Source organism: Benincasa hispida, chromosome 5, assembly GCF_027475165.1.
Source record: "Benincasa hispida cultivar pf3 chromosome 5, pf3_genome.v1.1, whole genome shotgun sequence".
NCBI lineage: Eukaryota > Viridiplantae > Streptophyta > Magnoliopsida > Cucurbitales > Cucurbitaceae > Benincasa > Benincasa hispida.
Window position 1 is genome coordinate 43,313,923 of NC_143482.1, and position 7,260 is coordinate 43,321,182.

The window sequence follows — 7,260 nt, forward strand, 5'->3', positions numbered from 1 at the left end:
CAAAAAGAACTTTGTATAAGACCAGACCACGAAGTGTTATAGTCTCATTATATAATGCCGTTCATGACAGAGACTTCACTTCACTAGGATGACCGTAGGTAACATGACCTCAATCTTGAGTGAGTTGGGAACTCCTGCCTTTGAGGGTGATCCTTTGATTTGCATGGGTGGGAGTGGCCAGATTGTCGACTCAAACCTACCACTTTGGAGATTCGTCTGATTGGAGAGTTGGGAACTCAGCTACACAAGATGGAATTCACTCATTCCCCGAAGTAAGGGTAAGTAGATAAATTACTCCCTTAAGAGTTGATTTTGGGGCTTGAATGATGTGGTGCCACACACTTTCTTATGGCCCGAAAGGTGTCCGCACGTAGTAGGACTACGTTTATTATTCATTAGAGGGATCAATGATATTTAAGGAGATAGATGTAACTACAGGGGCAAAACGGTAAATTGGCCCAGCTGTACTTACGAGCATCTGTGAAGGGTTATCATACTGTTGATTTGTTATATCTGATGGATAGAGAAATATATCTATGGTGAGAAGAGTGCAGTTGTCGGTGTTTAGTGGAATGCCTGACAGTTAACGGATGGTGAATCTCATGGCTAAAGAGTTTAGTCAGCTATTCACGTATCGTTAGAGCTTTAAGCCATAGGTCTATAAGGTCCCCTTGGTAGCTAAATGAATTCAATTTGAGAATTAGTTTTTGGGTCAGTTTGAAATGTTCAAATTTACAAGAGGGAGTTTAATTATATATGATATGATTAAACGGGTCAATTATATATATATGATATAGTTGACATAATGTATGAGATACATTAATTGGAAGAAAAGGATATAAATATGATTTATATCTAGTGGAGGAGAAAAGGACTATGGTTTATATGTTGCATATGATGTGATATTAAACTATAGGTTATAAATATAATATGATTATATTTATTTTAATTAAACAATTATGAGATAATAATTGTTGGTGGTTTTTTCTCATAACCGTACATGCGTTCCCGTGCTATTGATTTGCGAAGCCTTGTAATAGGTTTCATCATCTGGTTCATTTGTTTTAGGGATCTTTTGTACTCCATTATTTGCGTCACTGTCTTTGATCCTCAATCGTTGATCGCTTTCTCTCCAGTCTTCATGATTTTTTGAAATGTGATCAAGTATATTTTTCGCCTCGTCATATGTCTTATCGAGCAGACCACCAGCTGCTGCCACATTGGCAGTCGTCTGCGATGCAGGGCTCAAACCGTGATAAAAGATTTCCATTTGGAGACAGTCAGGTAAGCCATTGTGCGGACAATCTCGCACCAGTCTCTTAAACCTCGCCCATGCGTCACTGAACGATTCATCAATTTCCTATTCAAAATTCGTAATTAACTTCCTCCTTCTTATGTTCTCTGTTGGAGGGAAGTATTTCTTCATGAACTTTTCCACTACTTGTTCCCATGATGTTATCTCCCTTAGTTCGAGATAATAAGTTTCTTTGCTTGATCGCATAAGGAAAATGGGAACAACGTTAGTCGAACCTCCTCAGCAGAGATATTTAGGAACACAAAAGTGTTGCAAATTTCAATAAAACTCTGGAGATGGGTGTGCAGATCCTCTCCACGCCTTCCACCAAACTTTCCGACCGTTTGAATCATCTGCAACATAACCGGTTTCATTTCAAACCTCGATCCATCCAGAGATGGCCTCATTATTCCTGGGGAGAAATCAAATAGGTTGGGCGACGCGTAGTTCCGAATGGGTCTATTGCGGTCATTCACCAGGAGGATGGGGTTGACCATATATTATTTGCGTTTGCGGCCCTCTCTTCCGGTTGCTTCGCCATTCTTGAAGTTCTGTCTTGTTGTTGTTGGCGGTTGTTTCTCAATCTTCGTCGGAACGTTCTTTCAATCTCTGGGTCGTAATTTGCCAGAGATTGAAAGCCGCAAAGAAAATAAAAACATTATCGTTAGCACAATGTATTGCCATAGTTCCTGGCAACGACGCAAAAAACTTAATGCGTGTTTAATGCAATGAAATAATGGTGTAGAATGCGGTGGTGGAATATACGTTGCGTATGCAAGTTTTCTCAGCAAGATCCAAATATAAACCCTAATGAGTTGCCTGGTAAGCCCAGGGTCGAACTCAGGGACTAAGGAAACAGTATGCGATGGTAATTTTTTATTACTTTGCGGTAACAAATAAATCAATGCGTTGGTTGGTATGTTGTTTGAAGTATAAAGTTCATGCGGCGGAGTTGAGAAAAGAGTTAATAATATGAAAGATGCGATGAGTATGCAGAGGAACGGGTTGAGAAGGGATTTAGCTAACACTTCCTAGGATTGCGTTCATGTTATGCGATCATGTACATACATACAATAGCAAGTCATCTCTCAATGTAAATGCCAAGGCTTCTAGTTTTAGAATGCATGTGGTGTATGTGATGATGTCTATAGAACTTACATCTAAGCCTCTATTCCTGTCTATGCGATGATAAATGGCACACACATACACAAGGCGACCGCATACTACCATAACCTATCTCTAGGGTGCATGCGATGCATGTTGACAAACAGAGCTTATCTCTAAGTCTCTATCTCTTTCTTTTGCAGATCTAATCTTGCTTTCTCAAGTCTAGATTCTAACCTAGCTCTTTTAAGTCTTAGGTTCTTTCATTAGACTCTCTCTCGAGTAGCTCTAAAGGGGTGATGGACGCAACATAAGACAAGATGATCGCATGCAATGAAGATCCTAGGTCATATTAACTAAGTACTTTTCAACCCATTCGAAAGTTTAGTTACTCATGTGTATTGTAAAGAGAGTGAACAGATGTAGAATGCAAGTTCCATTCTATATATGAAATCGAAGTACAAAATGACAATGTGAAGTAAAGATAAAGAGCCTGGTAGCAATTTCTTGCTTCCCAAGGCTTTTACACTGTTCTTCTCTACTCTGCTCAAAAGGTATTCTTGCTCTTGCAAGAGTCAGCCCTCTGTCTGTTTTCCATGCTCCTTAGCACTCTCTCGAGCTGACCAAGACGATCTTCCGACGTCTTCTTCTTTTTCTCGCTTCCGCCTTCTAAGTATAAGAAAACTATGAACAAGGCTAACTATCGTCTATATGGTGAACTCTCTAAACTAAGCGAACTCCTTCAATGAAGGTGGTCTTCAGTATTTATAGAGCTTCAAGGTGAAGAACTTTTTCTCTCGAATGATTGCACTGATGGGATGTCACTAATTCTCTATCTGATGCGCCGAATATTTGTCACCGAAAAGTTGAGTGTACTTGCTACCGTATGTCATTAACGGCTTGTTAACTTAATTCAGAATCGACCATCAGCTTTTTATCCCATCGTGATTTATTAAGCTTTCCCCTTGATGCACTGACTTTATGCGCCCACCTTCTTTAGTAGATTTTCGCGAGCACATGTGATCGCATAGCCTTGCGGTCGCAATCTCTTAATGCGCTCGGACGTTAATTTCTTCGGATCACATTTCCACCTTGCGCCAAAGCATTTTCTACACAAAATACATAAGTGAGCTATTTTAATGCGATGGACGCATGCAATCATAATGTTGTAAATTTAATGCTTTTGGACGCATTATTGTATATTTTTACCATCGCAATCCTGCATTGTTTTATATCTTTGCGCTGTAATAGCGTATATTTCTGCCCGTTATCACACCCCTAAATTTAAAATAATGCTTGTTCTCAAGTGTAGACTAAAGATTTTCTTTAGAAAGTCAACCACCTTCTACTTTCCTAGATTTCTCAAGGTTGCCTTATTCAGATCCTATGTACCAAAATCTCCTTAATTCTTATCCAGGTTTCTTCTTAAAATATTTCTAAAATTTAGGGACTGCAAGTTTAACCTTCAAAAAGACTTTACTAGATTCTAGGGCATCGCATGATTTAGTTCATATAAAAAAACATTTTCAACTGAGGTATTTTCAAATGATTTTTATCCTTGCGTATTATAGACATATATTTTTTCTATGATCTTGTGCTAATCCAAGTGCCTAACCTTCGTTTTGGCTTGCCCCTACGTGTGTCATGCGGACATCCAACTACGAGCAAGGCACTCTTTCTCAGTCTAAACTCATGCCCATTTGGCAGCGGAGTTGCGATCATTTTATTTATGCATTGATCACGATTCCTACCTTTGTTTTGGCTTGCCCCCACTGGTGTCATGCAGACATCCAACTATGAGTAGGATCCGATCGCAATTTTTTTTTTGTAAGTGCCTAAAAATAGCAAGGTTGAAAAATGAATACCGCACCCCCAAATTTAAATACAGTAATGTCCTCATTGCTGAAGATTGAAAGAAGTCATGCGATGCTCTTTAGAATTTTCTTAAAAAGTTAGTTTGAAAGAAAGCTGACAGACCAGTAACTTCTAGAAATATTTTATGAGATGACTATCTTAAAATTAAGTTGACTCTAGTATATACGAAAAAAATAGAGGCATGCGTTTCATCATTGAAATCATAATTGGCAAAGAGAAATAATGCGGTGATTGTAACTCATAAATTTGTAACGTTGAAGTTATGATATACGATGCACGCTTGGTTCAAGCAGATTGATATACAATAATGCCCTGACTTGACTCAATTCATGCAATACTACTTCTAGATATGCGTTATTCATGGGTGTTCTAGTAGTATTCTGTGTGTTGTCACAAGTTTCCTTACGTTGGAACCAAGTATAATTCCATCGCAAGTTTCTCGGTGTGATCCGTGGTCGAACACAGGGAATGTTTGAGGTTATTGCGCTATGTTTATGATTCATGCGACCAAGTTTTTCAATCTTTAAAAGTATAGTTTGTGCAAGTATATAAAAATTACGATAAAATAAAGGAAAGCAGTAAAAATGCGATAATAAAATAATGTTTATGATACATGGGTGTTCTAGTAGTATTCTGTGCGTTGTCACAAGTTTCCTTACGTTGGAACCAAGTATAATTCCATCGCAAGTTTCTCGGTGTAATCCGTGGTCGAACACAGGGAATGTTTGAGGTTATTGCGTTATGTTTATGATACATGCGACCAAGTTTTTCAATCTTTAAAAGTATAGTTTGTGCAAGTATATAAAAATTACGATAAAATAAAGGAAAGCAGTAAAAATGCGATAATAAAATAAAGTGCAGTAAACCTAAGCTAAAATGGTACAAGATACAGGCTTCATGATACAAGATACTGAGGTCAAGGCTGGCTGTGAAGACTCTACAAAGATCATGTAATGCGGCGGCAAGTCTTATGTATGAAATAGAACAGAAAGATAACTAATATAACCAACGCAAGTTCTTAACTGGATTGAAGTGATAAGTGCGGTTCCTTTTTTCCCTTAGCGTACACCTTTCAGTGATCGGCCACGTTCCCACATGTCTGTGGTGAAACAAGACGAACATACTGAACGCAAGGTTTCTTTCTTGTCTGGAAGTACTACTCACTCTAGTTAACGTATTCTTCTGACCTTCTCTCGATAGATTAGAACGACATCTTCACTTCTGCTCTCACAGGTGAAGATGTCGTCTAGCATGCCTTAGCTAAACGCAATTTATCTCTTTAACACAGATTAAGTACTCGTTTAATTCATATTAACTACCAGGGGATTAAGAACACATCATGAAGAAAATGATAAACGGAGGAACGGAAATTGACAGAAAAGTGGTGATGAAAGCGATCAAGACATTCCATATATCTATTTAGCGTCTGATACATGGTGTGCGAATGCAGAGATAAAGAAAATGAACTACAATGATGAAAATAGATAGAACAGATACAAATAGTGCCAACGTCTCGGCACCGATTTGGATGAAGATTTGCTTGCCGGATTGGATGTATTGGACAGATGGATGAGCTTCCTTCTCAGGCTTGCTCAATCGGTAGCAGGGATCTGAGTAAAAGAGCTTCGCGGCGGGGATCTGATAGATGAACACTAAGACTTACTTCTCGGTTTTGCCTCTTCTTCTTCCTGGATTTCTTCAGTTTAACACTTAGCTCAGCCTTTTTCTCAATATACTAGCAGAAATTAGCCCCATATCAAGTAACCTTTTTTTTTTTTTCTGTGAATTCTATGGGGTATTTATAGGTGAAGATCTTTGACTCCGGCCTTGTGGTCCCCACTTATTGTTATGGAAATTCCAAAGATGGAAGGATATTATTCCTTCTGTTATGCAATCAGACCGTCGAATCTACACAACCGTTAGTTGTACACGTGTCACAATCCTCCGTTTTTGCGTTGCTCAGCTGCATCTTTCGATCGAGTGTTTGCATGTAGTGTTGTTTTTATTACCGCATGTGATTGAAAGTCAACTCTGGATCGACTGTCGCATTGCGCCATCATTGCGTTAATCGTCTTTTTAGTGTGAATTGACGGGCGCAATGTGACAGAGATGCGTTGGTCAGTTCTTCTTGAGCCTTGATCACAAGCGGTGACTTGGTTTCCTGCAAAATAGAGTAGAAATCTCCTTTTCTTCCATGTTAATGATGTTAGTGGGTGTAATTTCGATAATTCATAATTATTGTATTTTTAAGCTAATTTCCATACAATTTGCACATATTTAATCTCTTTTGGCCACAATATCTAGATAAGATAGTACAAATAACTTGTATTTCTACAAGTTATCAGTGACTTACTAAATTAATCAATGTGTAATGATTGTGCTGACTAAAGAGAATGCGATGATAAAATTATCGAAGTTAAAATGATATGCGATAGAGCAAAATTTGGAATAAACAAAGTCAAGGAATGATACAACCCCCAAATTTGCTCTGTTGCCCGCATTATTTGTGAACGCATCCTGTTTGTGGCGAACTGCTCTCTTCGATTGCGATGGTGGAATAAAGTAGTTACGTCTTTCGTGTAGCTCCTCCTCAATCATTCGCCATGATCGTTGCAAAGAAAACATTGAAAGGGTCAAATGAAAAACAGAGTTAGCAAAATCTTTTACCACGATCGTTCACCACGATCGCTTTTTTTTTTTTTTGAAATGCAAAAAGAAAAATATACGATAACAAATAAAAGCAGGGTAACGAAAGTTCATGAATAACTGATAGGAGGATATTCCAAAAGAATTGCGTCTCTGATGAGTTTGAGTTGCATAGTAACGCAGGGACTGCTTATTTCAATCTGGGCTTTTTACATCCAAGGCGACTTTCTCTTCTTCTCTCGGTCTTTTGGGATCTTGATTGCCTCAATCTGGAGCTTTTTCCCATTAATGTTCATCACGATCTCCCCCTTGTGCACATCAATTTGAGCGCGACCGGTCGA

General features: G+C 38.5%; 1 non-coding gene across 1 annotated transcript; it reads left to right on the top strand.

Annotated features, from left to right (window-relative positions):
- The first annotated feature begins 1,286 nt into the window (after window positions 1-1,286).
- LOC150036159 (small nucleolar RNA R71) lies at window positions 1,287-1,393 on the top strand. Its single transcript, XR_016529933.1, has one exon. It is a non-coding gene; the product is annotated as a small nucleolar RNA R71 (small nucleolar RNA).
- Window positions 1,394-7,260: the final 5,867 nt, after the last annotated feature.